Source organism: Helianthus annuus, chromosome 15 (assembly GCF_002127325.2).
Source record: "Helianthus annuus cultivar XRQ/B chromosome 15, HanXRQr2.0-SUNRISE, whole genome shotgun sequence".
Classification (NCBI taxonomy): Eukaryota; Viridiplantae; Streptophyta; class Magnoliopsida; order Asterales; family Asteraceae; genus Helianthus; species Helianthus annuus.
In genome coordinates, this window is record NC_035447.2 from 60,945,548 (window position 1) to 60,960,095 (window position 14,548).

At 39.1% G+C, this 14,548-nt stretch overlaps 1 pseudogene; it reads right to left on the reverse strand.

Annotated features, from left to right (window-relative positions):
- Window positions 1-328: 328 nt before the first annotated feature.
- Window positions 329-14,548, reverse strand: part of LOC110913409 — a 35,817-nt pseudogene continuing 21,597 nt past the window's right edge.

Sequence of the window (14,548 nt, forward strand, 5' to 3'; positions counted from 1 at the left end):
CATCAGTACTTTCCAGTTTTGTTATTCTCATTAGACATTATAAAGCCTACGAGGTGATGATGGGGGCATTATCAAGTCATTTCACGCCCTATAATAAGGTTCTAAGAACCTTTTCTTCTAATCTCTTAAAATACTTTTAACTGTTTGTAACAGAAAACTAAAGATAATAATAGAGAGTTGACAACTTAGCCCCTACACCATTAGACTTGAACCAAATTAATATTTTGTGTTATGCAATCCATTTTAACAACATAGAAAAAGAGAACATACAAAGTAACCCATGGCATAATATCACCTAATTAGTACTTCAAATTAAAAAAAAAAAAAATCATGGATACTTCGGCCCTTCCAACATTTTCATTTCCACATGTTCTATGTCGATTGCAAAACCCTTTCCAGTGTGCATCCACTAATCCGCCGCACGTGCATTCCCGGGCTTAGACACTGCAAAATTGGCCCCTTGTTTCCTAAGCTCCTCAGTTGATATATTAAACTTGTTATCCCTCACGCGCACCAACTCCAGCTTTATAACGCCCATGTTTACTACTTGTGGTGACATCATTAGAGTGGGCACTCAGTTAACTCCGACAATCACAATGTTGCAAGATTTACTAAGGTTAACTCCAACAATTACAACGTTGCAAGATTTAACAGGGCACCAATATAACAGAACCCCACAAATCTACACAATCTTTTTAGTAATGGTATAATTATTATGTTTATCATATTAAAAAGTATAGGTGCAGAAGATCTGTACTCGAGAAGCAAAATACACTAATAGAAAAACGAGTATCACCCACAGATATTTACCTCTATCCACTTGCCAAGTGCACCAAAACTTTCCATAAGTATGCGCAATGTTTTAAAGCTCGGACTTTTGAATCATCTCCGGAACACCTGGATTCACCCACATTCCCGATGTCACCTGGACCAGATAATTATTCAGCATAGGAATACATGTATTTCGTTTGATTCAAACAGGGGCGGAACAAAGGAGGGGTCAAAAGGGTCAACTGATTGTGGTAACCAAAATTTGTTGAATTTTTATATATGTAATGAGAGTTATTTTTTTTTTTAAATAAGAAAATTTACACCCACTATTTATAGCTATTATAGAAGACAATACGATGAACCCGACAAAAAAGTTTTGGTTTCGCAATTTGTAATAGATAATAAAATTATATATACATATAATATAAGATTAGGAGTAGGTTAACAGAGTAGTCTTGATCTTTTTAAGTCAATTTAAAGCTCCCCCAACGTCCTTGGTGGTTGGTACAACAAGAAAAACAATGTAAATAAAAAACCTCATGATCATGCGAATGCCACAGCTTCTGTTCTTCATGTGGCAAAGTATCAAAGATCCAAAGATCCTATCAGACACAATGTATTCCACACCTACACAATTGTCACACTTTAATTAATCACGTTTCCTTTATCCAAACAAACCTAAATCAAATCTCATATATGTGATCTTAGTATCACCGATGGCCCAATTCACCGACAGATTGCCGATAACTGTTGTGGTCTCGGGTGCTTGTGCTACGGATTACCACCAATACCTTATTCCGTAGGTAATATTAAATAATTTTAAAAAATAATATTGTATCTTATATATTTAAAGAGCATGACAGGGAATAGCAAGCCTGACATTTCTCTATTGACCCGAAATATTTACGATTTTACACTCAGTTCAAAACTAAAATTTTGCCCCAGTTTAAAATTACAGTATTGTCATAGTTGTACCTTTTGGCAAATTACGATTTTACCCCAGTCAAAATTACGATTTTCCCTCAAGTTCAAAATTACAGTCTTCCTATCGTTTTAACTTTTGACAAATTATGATTTTACCCCAATCAAAATTATGATTTCACCGATCAAAAGTATAGTCTTGCCATCGTTCTAATATTTTTAGCAAACCTATGGTAGCCTAGCACTCGCTCGTTGGTCCTAACAAATTATAGTTTTGCCCCGACCTCAAAATTACACTCTTGCCTTTTTTTTCTAGTATGACTATGATAGTGTTCTATTTTAATTGGTCGAGAAATATTTGGCTTAGCATCCCGCGACGTGGGCGGGGCATAAAACTAGTTGATGTAAAAATCACTAAAAATGAAAATAAACTATTAAATCCAAAATACTGAAAAATAAAAATAAATAATAAAATAAGTGTTGGGATTGAACCCTACAACGGAATCATTGGATCCAGAATAAGCAGTTGTTTGTACTTAATCTTTCCCCTTGAAAGTGATCCTAACATCTGATGGCCCAAAGCACTGCCCTTACAACAACTGCTGATTGACATAAAGACTGTTAAAGATAAAGCACTGATGCTCAATCTACTGATATGGTTCAAGTACTGCGGAAGACACAAAGCACTGCTGGAGCAATAACAATGGAATGAAGAAGTAGTCGTTTAGTTTGTTCTTTGTATTATTTGTAATCAGTAGTTTAGTCAGCAGTGTTTGTAATAGTCAGTGGTTGTAGGTTGTTAGGAGGTTAGATGTCACTTTCATGGTGACGTCAGCCAAAAGATGCTCAGTGGTTTGTTTTGTACTATAAATAGAACAGTACGCTATAATGTTCTATTAGCTCTCTTCATCACCAAGTCATTCTGTACGAACAATCACTGTGAGCTCAGGCTGAGGGGGAGATTATGTGCATGCATGCATTGTAATTGATCTTTGTAACAAATACAATCATTCAATTTCATGTCAAGCATGTTTGCTAAAACTTATTCTCTCATTGATTATGTGTTGAAAGTTTGTTTCATTTAATTCCGCTGCATTTAACTCTGTTTCATCTTCAACTTTATCAAACAAGCACAATCAAAATAAACTCATATCCTAACAATTGGTTTCAGAGCTCGGACAGTCAAATTTGATCTAACAATCATTTTGACGTAAAAGTTCAGCTAAATTTCATTGATACTCTCGATTGTTCGGTTTTAGTTATAAAACAGAGTAAGGTATAATCACGTACAAAGTTGATTATTCAGTGCCTGAAAAACAACCAGAATGACGTCACAATCACAGGATAACACTAATAGCGTTGGTTCTCTCTTCAAACCACCTATGTTGGTCAGATCTGAATACAACATCTGGGAGCGAAGGATGAGTCACATCCTAGCTCAACATAATACCGGATGTTGGAAGTCGGCTATCTTTGGACCACATGTTCCAATGGTTCCGAGTGCTGAGGATCTAAAATTCATGGTTCCTAAGAAAATTGAGAACTATACTGACCAGGATTTTCAGAAAATTGAACTGGATGCCAAGGCATTTAGCATCGTTGCATCTGCACTACCAAATGAGATCTATGCTGGGCTGTTACACTGTAACAGTGCCAAGGAATTGTGGGATGCACTTAAGGAACAGTTTACGGGGACTGAAGAAGTAATTGAAAATAACAGGGAAATTTTAAACCAACAGTATGAAACCTTTTGTCACATTAGGGCTGAATCATTAACACAACAGTTTGAGGGATTTATTTGTCTCATAAGTGAACTGAAACTTGTTAAGGTTGAATTTCCAAATGCAACACAAAATAGTAGGTTTCTCAGGTCACTTCCTTAAAAATGGGACACAATTGCTTTTGTAACCAGGAATTCAGTTGGGTTCAAAGATCTGACCCTAACCCAGCTTCATGGTAGACTCCTGACCTATAAAAGGGAGTTGAACCAGAAAAAGAAGTTACAAGAGTCTGGGAAAGTTGCAGATGACTATTCATTTGATAGCACAGCTCTTTTGGGTCAGGAAGAATTTGGATCTGGTAGTAGTAAGGATCAGGGTTATGATCATTACATTGACATAACAGCTGGTGGAGCTTTTAACAACTCTGATTCTTACTTATCCAATTATGCTTTTACAGCTAATGGAGAAAACTAGAATTCTGACAATCTGTGCTTTGAACTCAATGATCTCCAGCATTTTGATCCAACTGATTTAGAAGAAATGGACATATTACACCAACTTGCACTGCTAAGTGTTAGAACCAGCAAGTTTTACAAAAGAACAGGGAGAAAATTTCCAGGGTTGCATGGGAATTTAAAAGTATGGTTGGATAAATCAAAAATCAAATGCTACAAGTGCAACAGGTTAGGTCATTTTGCTAGAGAGTATAGGAGTCAAAACAGTGGACCTATCATCACACACCCTAGCCCTAGACCACAAAATAACCAAAACACTGTGAAGTATTCCCAATATGCCCATGCTGCCCATGTAAACTTTGCTCATTATGCACACCCTGCAACCCCTGTTCCTGTGCATTATGTCCAAACCCTTTTTCCTCAAATTCAGTATGTCCAAGCCCCTGTCCCTCAGGTTCAAGCGCAACCAGTTGCACCTCAACAAGCTACACCAGCAGTGATTCAACCAGATCAACAAAGCTTTTTCACCCAAGGCTTTGTTGACTGGAGTAGCTTACCTGATGAGCTAGGTGATGAAAATTTTGCACTCTATGCTACCAATGATGCTTCTAATGATGATTTTTGTTTTGTAGCAATAGAGTCTATACCAGAAGGGCTGGAAACTGAAGAAGGACAGTCAAATGAAGAAACAGTGGATACAATTGCTGAAGCAGTGGTTACTGCTGTTGCTGGTGAAATACTGTTGGGAGAAAATTCAGAATCCCTGTTGGAACCACTGTCTGACCCCTAGTCTGCTGAAGAAGAAAAGAAACAAGGTGAAAAAGAAGAGAAAGAGCAAGAAGAAAGTGAACATGTCTGTGATTGTCCCATGATGGCTGCAACTAAGGTATCACCCCGGGTTCTTAAAAACCTTTGTTCAGACAAATGCATCATAGCATTTGCAAACATTAAGGAGGTGAATGAAAACCCTAGAGATAGATTGTTAAATGATGAAGTACAATTTGAAAAATATTTAAAAGAATTAAAAACAAATTGTCAGAAAAGGATAATGAGATTTGTCGCCTCAAACAAGAGCATAGCATAACCACGGACCAACTCCAGACCATGATAGAAAAATATCAAGTCTGTAAAAAGGAGTTGGAATCCAACCAAATCACCTGTGAAAAATGGGTGGAATCCTGCAAAGGTTATGAGATTATGCTTGAAAAACAGCTTGAAAGCAATGTAAAATTTGGCATAGGGTTTCGGAAAAATGACCAAGTTGAAAACACTGCTGTAAATCAAACTGGTACTGTGAAAATCATACCCACAAACAAGGATGGCCAAGAAGTTAAAATAATAGATAACTTGGTAACAAATCACTTTGGAAAGATCTGTGGGATCCTCAACTTTTGAGAAGATTGAGAAATATCAATTTAAACCCACATGGTCTGATGAGTGTGACATCCTTGAAAATTTCAAACCCATAGACTTCACAACTGTGGATGGTGTCAAAGCTCCTAAGGCCAAGGTAATTCCTCTTAAGGACATCCCAACAGTGGTTGAAAACTCTGTTGCAAAGGAGTCAGAAAAGAAGAAAAGAAAAGAAAAGATAAAAAACTTGTTTTGTGACTTTTGTGAAAGGAAAAATCATTTGACCAAAGATTGTTTTCATTTAAAAGCTTATGACCTTAAGAAAACAAGTACCATTGTGCCTTCAAAGAGCTGCACCATCTGTGGTAAACCAAACCATTCTACTCAGCAGTGTGTGTATCTGAAATCCCTTGAGGTAAAAAAGGAAGAGTACATTTCAAAAACACCAATGAGTTCATCAAGAACACAAGTCAAGAAACAACCACTGTTTGTGCCCGTTCAAACAGCTGTTATAAAACAGCTGTTATAAAACAGCTGAACCAAACCTATGTCAAAAGAGAAGTTCAGGTGACTGATGCACCCCCTGCTAACCAATACCAAAGATATAAAGGTCAACCACCATACCCAAGGGTCCCACACGTTTATGAGGTTTACAAAAAGCCTTCTAAACCAAGAGTGAACATGCATCCCTTTGATTATCAACAGTTAATGGGAAATAACCCCCAGCAGTGGTTAGAGAAAAATGTTTCAAAAATTGTCCAAACCCCTGAGCTAACCACTGTCCATCCACATGAACTTAACACAGACACTGTTAAGACCCCATCCAAAGCCTTATTGGCTTTGGAGACCTTCCTGAACTAACCTTTTACTTGATGTGCAGGGAGCTTCTGGATGCTTAGATAGTCTTTGGTATGTAGATAGTGGAGGCTCCAAGCACATGACTGGATGTAGAGCCCTACTCAAGGAATTCAAAACTCATGGACGGGGTGATATATCTTTTGGCAATAATAGTAAAGGGAAGGTGATGGGTTCTGGTACAGTACAGTCTGGAAATGTTAGGTTTGAAAATGTCAATCTGATAGACAATCTGAAATTCAACCTCCTTAGTGTTTCACAAATGAGTGACAAAGGGTATGGGTCATTCTTTAATAAGGAGTGTTGTAGGATTGTTGGACCAGAATGGTTAAAAAGATTGAAGAAATAAAAAAAGTTGAAAAACCCAACTTGTTTCTCAAAGGAGTGGCAATGTTTATGTAGTTGATTTGTCAAAAGAAAGCCCCAGGACTGATGCCTGTCTGTTCTCAGCTGCCTTTAACAAAGAGACAGAACTTTGGCACAGGAGATTGGGGCACAGAAATCTCAAGACAATCACTGCTTTGTCAAAACAGGGACTTGTAAGAGGTCTGTAGGTCCGGCTAGGAGGATCTAGTCGCCTAATCCTTGTATACTAACCAACCCGGTTGTGCGGAATCCAACCGGAAAGGCAAACCGAGATAGAACACGCACAAACACAACACGCAATATTCACCGATTAACACCACTGTATTAATACGTATGAAAGGTTCGGTTACAAAGCAATGTTTACAAATATGTTTTGCAAACTCTCTAAAACTCTCGTGTGTGTGGTCTCTGTTCTCTCTGTGTTCTCATACATATCTTATCCACAGACAGACTATTTATAGTCACAGCACAATGAAACAGAAAGGACTTGGCGAATCACATCATTGCTCGACGAGACAGCGACGAAAGGCAACATTTATTGACGAAACACTTTGTTTCGTCAACTTCTTCTTTGTTTCGCCAATTAATGGGCTTGGGCCCTATGTTGCTTGATTCTGATTGGCCCATGCTTCATGCTTCTTTACGTAAAACACCACATTTGAAGATTCAAAGTGTTTAGTCAACTTATGACATCATCATCATGATGATGTCATGGTGATGTGGCGACGGGAATGGTTTGCGGCTCTCCGTGCTTCGAGTGTCGAACTTTGGGGCACACGACGGAGGAATGTCGTGACGTCGGGCTTGAGCCGAACCTAACCGAGTCGAACCGAGCCAAGTCGAACCGAGTCGAGTCGAGCCAAGTCGAACCGAGTCGAGTCGCGTCCACAAACATGTATCAACAAACTCCCCCTTGGACGCTACTCGCGTGATTCGCCTTTGTTGTCTTCAATGTCGGAGGATCTTGAAAGTCTTCACGTCTTGAAAGCAGAAAGTGTATCAACAAACTACCCGTATCATGTAGGAAGTGTGTTAACAAACTCCCCCTTAACATAAACTCCCCCTTGAGTTATGCTCGTGAAAGACTTGATCTTTATAACTTGAGATCCTTGTGGTGTTTATGATGGTCAGCGGCAACTCGATCAACTTCATCACATGAGTGCCTTCACGTCGTGTCTTCATTCCGAAGCTTGTCAACGACCATGTTCTCCTTGCCTTTAGAATCTGCACATGCAAGAAATCTAAACGCGTAATGAGAACAACTGCCTGGAATATATTTAGTATAAACAAATGACACACGTATGGCCATGTTTCAATCAAACACCGTCCGACAGTTTGAAAGTTTAACATATTTATCAGTTTTAGTTTCTAACTTTCAAAACTTGCAAATTTCGACCGTTTATGAAGATTTAGTCAATTCGGTTTTCGTTCAGGTTTCAGGTAACGAAGACTCGAGATCCAACATCGTACGATCGAAAATAAGATAGAAATAAAATCTTTTTGGCTTTTATAAAGTTTATATTAAAACACACCTAAAATCTTTTTGGTATTTTTGAAATTAAAAGACAACAATTTAAAATCCTTTGAGTGTTATCAAACGACATCACCGCTAATGTCGTGCTGATATGCACCAAACGACGAAACTGTTTAAAAGAAAAACAATAAAAGTTAAGCAGTAAATAAATATATACAGACATTCTTTTTGCGAGTTTCGAGGGTAAGAGAATCATATCAGTGTACGGTCATGCCAAAACACTCTTGTTGTTCAGTTAGTTAACATTAAGATAAGCATCCTATAACAATTATCGGTATTGTTGTCCACTTAAGCTCAACTTATCAGATGTAATCATGGCGAGGGGATACGTTAAGGTATGATTTATACTTACCGACCGGTGTTCATCCACATCACGACACATTCCCGTATCAAGGTATGCACGAGAGTTCATCTTACCGGTGAGTATACCGATTATCATCTGTTTGACCGTATAAGCTGTGAGATACTCACTTATTTTGATTTGAAAACAAGCCCTATGTGATATAATCACTTATTGATGAGGAACTTGATTTTCATATGCATGAGGGCACAGGTGCAAGTCCGTGAACAGGTCAGTACTTCCGTACAGCAGAGAGACGAACTCGACACCCGGATAAATGTGATATATTATCACTTATTTGATTTGGACATGTGATTTTTATCACTTATTGAGGTCGAATGCAGTATGTAATATGTACACGTATGTATAGTATCATGGAAGATCTAGACTTGCGTCCCCGTTATTTTTCGGTAAAAGATACAACCATGATACCCAGATGATAAGCAGCATAAAGACCGAATATCTCAGAACCTCGGCAATCTAGCAAACGAAATTTCGGTACTAAGACCATATGCCAATGAATGGTTCCCACCTGGTCTTCAGTCGATTAAGATTTATATCACCCTGCACACTTTAAAATGATTGTGAGCCTACCGATACATCTTATATAGAGCTGCTTATCGTTTTTCATTTAAGGTTTAAAGAGGTTTGGATAGACCACCGATGTACTATCATTTTCTCTTTTGCTCTCCAGGAAACTCATTTTTGTTTTTCTATTGTTTTTGTGTTTTTGAAATTTTTCGATGTTTTTGGATTTTCCGATTTTTGGATTTACTCCCCCTAAAATCAATAAACTAAGAGAAATTTAAAACACACAAAGATATTTACAAAAATGATTTTCCGATGTTGGTTTACTCTTGCTTGACCTTAATGCCGTTTACCAATAATAAAAAGTCAAATCTTGATTTGTCAAATGCTTTGGTAAATAAGTCGGCACGTTGGTCATCGGTGTGGACCTTAACAACATCGATTAGCCTTTTCTCAAAGCAATCACGTATGAAGTGATATTTGATTTCGATGTGTTTGGTCTTCGAATGCTGCACAGGATTTCTAGTGATATCTAAAGCAGCAGAATTATCAACGTAAATAGGAGTAGTTAGGAATTCAAAACTGTAGTCCCGCATTTGTTGTTGAATCCAAAGAACTTGGGAGCAACAACTTGAGGCAGCAATGTATTCAGCTTCGCATGTTGATGTAGCGACACACGTCTGCTTCTTGCACTGCCATGTGACTAGGCGATTTCCTAAGAACTGACATCCAGCCGTTGTGGATTTACCGTCGATTTTGCATCCGCCAAAATCAGAATCACTGAAAGCTACCAATTCAAAGTTATTATCCCTAGGGTACCACAGACCGGTGTCAGGGTACGCCTTCAAATAACGAAAAATCCTTTTGACAGCTGCAAGATGTGAGGCCTTCGGGTTAACTTGATATCTGGCAAGCAGGCACGTTGGGTACATTATGTCTGGCCTTGATGCTGTGAGGTACATAAGAGATCCAATCATCGCGCGGTAGTTTGAGGGGCTAACAGCTTCTCCCTTCAAGTCAGGAGTAATTCCGTGATTAGTTGGCAATGGGGTACCAATGGGCGTTGCATCAGACATCTGGAACCGGCTCAAGATGTCACCAACATATTTAGTCTGATGGATGAATATCCCAGACTCTGTTTGTTGTACTTGTAGGCCCAAGAAGAAAGTCATTTCCCCCATAGCACTCATCTCGAATTTATCCTGCATGATGCGCTCGAATTCCCTACACAAGACATCATTAGTAGAACCAAAAATAATATCATCAACGTATACCTGTACCAGAAGAAGATCTCCATCTTGTTCTTTGATGAAAAGAGTACAGTCGATAAGACCTCTTCGAAAACCGTTCTCCAGCAGATAGTGTGATAAGGTTGCATACCAAGCTCGCGGTGCTTGATGAAGACCATAAAGAGCTTTGTTGAGCAACCAAACCCGATCGGGATGGATAGGATCTTCAAAACCTGGAGGCTGTTCGACGTATACCTCTTCTTCAACCACACCATGTAAGAATGCACTTTTCACGTCCATCTGATAAACCTTGAATCCTTTGAAGGACGCATAGGCTAGAAAGATTCGAATTGCTTCGAGACATGCAACAGGTGCATAAACTTCGTTGTAGTCGATCCCTTCAATCTGACGAAAACCTTGAACGACTAAACGTGCTTTGTTTCGGATAATAACTCCGCGGTCATCCTTTTTGCATTTGAAAACCCAACGGGTACCAATCTTCTTGTATCCAGCAGGTTTCTCTACTAGTTTCCAGACACCCAGCTTCTGGAATTGTTGCAGTTCTTCCTGCATTGCTTCAACCCAAGCATTATCTTTCAAGGCTTCTTTCCACGTTCTTGGTTCTTCCTGTGAGACATAACACGCGAAAGACCAATCGTTTTGTTGCCCGGATTCTCGAATAGCTGCATACAAGCCTGCATTGTTGTTATTTCGCAACATGTTTCTTGTTTGAACGCCACTTTGCACATTTCCAATGATGTTTTGTTGAGGATGGGTATTATGAATCCTTGTTTCTGGATTATCTGGAACTGGAACATTTATACCCAGGTTGTTCAGATTAAGATCAACAACCAAATCAAGGCCCGGAATTGACGAAGAGGATGATGCAGTAGCCTCAACTGTTCTATGGGCATCCACTGGAGGAGTACCCTCAGAAGTACCATGAACTGCTGTTGTGGGAGCTTCCTGATCTGCATCTAGAAATTCATCATCCTCTGAAGATTCGTTCAATTCGTTTGCATCATGAAAATCCTCATTGTTGAGAGTATTATTGTTCACCGAAGAAGATGGTTCTTGATTAACAAGAATTGGACGAACCACCGGTGAAACTGTTGCATTGTCACTCTCGAAAAACATCCTAGCCGCAACATTTTCTTCAACGGCTTCAACATTGATCGAATTGAAGAAGTCATCGTACTCAAACATCCAAGGTTGACCCGGATTTTTGACTGGCAAGGTGTGCCTTTGTACTCTGACCTCAGACCATTCCTCGACTCTTTTAGTCTCTAGATTCCAGACTCGTAAGTTAGGGGTGGCATACCCAAGAAAGTATCCATCAATTGCTTTTGCCCCAAACTTTTCATTAGGATCGATGATTGTGCATGGAGCTCCAAACGGTTCTAGATAAGACAAATCTGGTTTCCGTTTTTGAAGAAGCTCAAAGCAGGTCTTGTTGTGCCTTTTGACTGTAAGGACTCTGTTCAATGTATAACATGCAGAGGCCACAGCTTCAGTCCAGAATGGAATGGGTAGCTGCGACTCTACCAACATTGTCCTAGCAGTCTCGATCAATGTGCGGTTCTTACGTTCAGCGACACCATTCTGTTGAGGAGTATAAGCTGCACTAAACTCATGTAGAATACCCTTTGAAGTGCAGAACTCCGCCATGGAATGATTTTTAAATTCAGTACCATTGTCGCTACGTATCCGTCTAACCTTCAACTTATACAAATTCTCAATCTGAATGATCAAGTTTTTGATAATGCCAAAGGTTTCACTCTTGTGTGCCATGAACGCTACCCAAGAAAATCTAGAATAATCATCTGTAATCACGAGGTAGTATTGATCACCCGAATACTCTTGTGCTTGACAGGACCGAACAAATCCATGTGCAAACGTTCAAGAGGAACTGCCACCGTGTTGATCTTCTTTGTAGGGTGCTTCTTCTTTGTTTGCTTTCCTTTCTGGCACGAAACACAGACGTCTTGAAGATGGAAATTTTTGAGAGGAACACCATTCACCAATTCATTTGAAACCAAATGATTCATTTTACGTAGGTGAATGTGACCCACACGTCTATGCCAAGAGATAGTGTCTTTTTCTGTGGCTTTTGAAACGAAACATGTTGCTTGTGCAGACGTAGTAATAGCCTGGCTCATATCAAGGACGTACAAATCATTTATCCTTGGAGCAGACAAGAGAATCCATTCTTTTGGAATTTTGAAGCCGGGTTTCAGCACATAACATCCATTTGCATCAAAGTGTACTGAGAATTGCTTGTCACAAATTTGAGAAACGCTAAGAAGATTGTGATCAAGTTGTTGCACGAAATTGATCTTGTCAAAGCTGACAATCCCGTTGGATATCATTCCTTCACCCGTTATATATCCACCTTTATCTCCAGCAAAAGCAACATAACCTCCTCTAATAGATTTAACGTCGTAGAGAAGCTTCATGTCGCCTGTCATGTGCCTGGATGCCCCACTATCAACAATCCAATGACTACTGACAGTTCCTCCTGAAGCACCCTGCACATGAACTCAAATGAATTAGTTGGAGATGGGGACCCAAGCCATTGTGGTCTTGGGTCTTCCATTTTCATCAATGACAATAACTTCTTGTCTTTGATGGTTGGTGAATTGTGATGGTCCCCCTGATTCAGTAACCGATTTTGGTTTCCAGGTCTGTTTTGTTTTACCAGTGTCTTTCTTTAAAATTTTAACTTCTTGATTGTTTGAAGTTTTAGAATTGTCTGGTTTTACAGCAACAGATTGTTTTTGAACCACATCGATTTTAATTGCTTTCTCAATCTTCTTGACCTGTTGGCGTTTCTGTTTCTTTTCCCTTTCTTTTACAAGTCGGGGATCTTGTTTTGTGGAAACAGATGGCTTACGGTCAGTCTTGCCACGGGGATCATCAACCTTTTCTTTTTGCTTATGAAGATATTGACAATTACGAATAATATGTCCAATGGTTCCACATTCAAAACATGATCTTCGTTCTACAAACCCCGAAGTATCATGTGATCGATTAGCCGATGATGTTGAACTTTGTGAACCCGAGGTACTAGGCTGTGAACTGTTTTGTTCATTTCTTTTCAAAACAGTAGCTTTCTTGACAAAATCTAAGTTAGATTTATTTTCAAACGTTTCAATTTTGTCCGTTCCCGTTGATTTCACAAAGTTTACATTCTTGTTTTTCTGATTCGGCTTCTTTTGAGTTTGAGCCGGTGATTTTCCTTTGGGCTTGGTGTGATTTTGTTGTTTTGGCACTGTTGGTAATTTCTTGTTTCCAAATTGTTTTCGAATTTCAGCCTTTGGAATAGGAGGACACTGTGTAACTGTAACACGTGGTCCTGTCTTTCCCAAAAACTTACTTGTCGAATTTTCAAAGACTTTACAGATTAAGGATTGATTAACATTCTTAATGGGAAAATCTTTGTCTGAGTAAATTTTATCATCACCAACTAGAGTGTACAGTAAATTCACACTCTCCGGCTCTTCTGCAGATGAGGACTCAGTTGCAACAGTCTTAGCGGGTTTTACAGGGGGATCACATAGAATGTGATTCTCGAGAGGTATGTCCTCATTTTTGGCTACCGCATCAGACTTTGCTGGGACAGTATCATCAGATTCATCATCAGAAGAATCAGCATCCTCAATCACAACTGGAGGATCTTGATTCTGTTCAGCACTTACAAATGTATCTGCTGACACATCTGAATCTGAGGATACTTCCTTTTGGTATCCGAGTCCTGCAGCAAACTCTTTCACATCTAGAGGCACAGATGGTTCAAAGAATACCCTGTCCTCTTCATCAGGCATGGCATCATAATTGTGTCTAACTGGTGGTGGACATTTCTTGTAGCCAATGCATGTGACATCCCTCTTTTCCTTCTGAACATCAATGATGTGATCCAACACATAGCTAGAGCTCAAATAACTGTCTAGCTTAAGCTGGATTGCATCGCTTTCTGTTTTCACACAAGCCATCTCCTTTTGCATAATCTCCAGGCGAGATATATACAAATTAATATCAGTTTGTTTTCTTGAAACCATTTTTGTCAGTTCAGTTTTATCTTTCTTTAAGGTCTCAATTACTGACTTAAATTCTTTTTCATGGTTTTCATAAAACATGTTGGCTTCTGTGCATTTTGAGAGATCCACAGTCAATTTCTGATTGTGAATGAATGTCACATCATATTTCTCTAGCAAAGCCTCATGCTTGCTTTGCAAGTCACACCACTCAGCACTCAAGGAACTATGTTTGTCTTGCAAGTCAAACAAACTAGCTTGTAAAGCATCATGTTTGGCTTGCAACTCAGACATGTTTCCTTCTAAGTCAGCACACCTAGCATGCAATCTATCACATTCATCACAGTTAATAGCAGTGGGTTCATCGACACATACCTGACTTGATGAACCGTCGACATTAGCCATAAAGGCTGAATGGAGAGAAGACGAAGTATAAGCAGC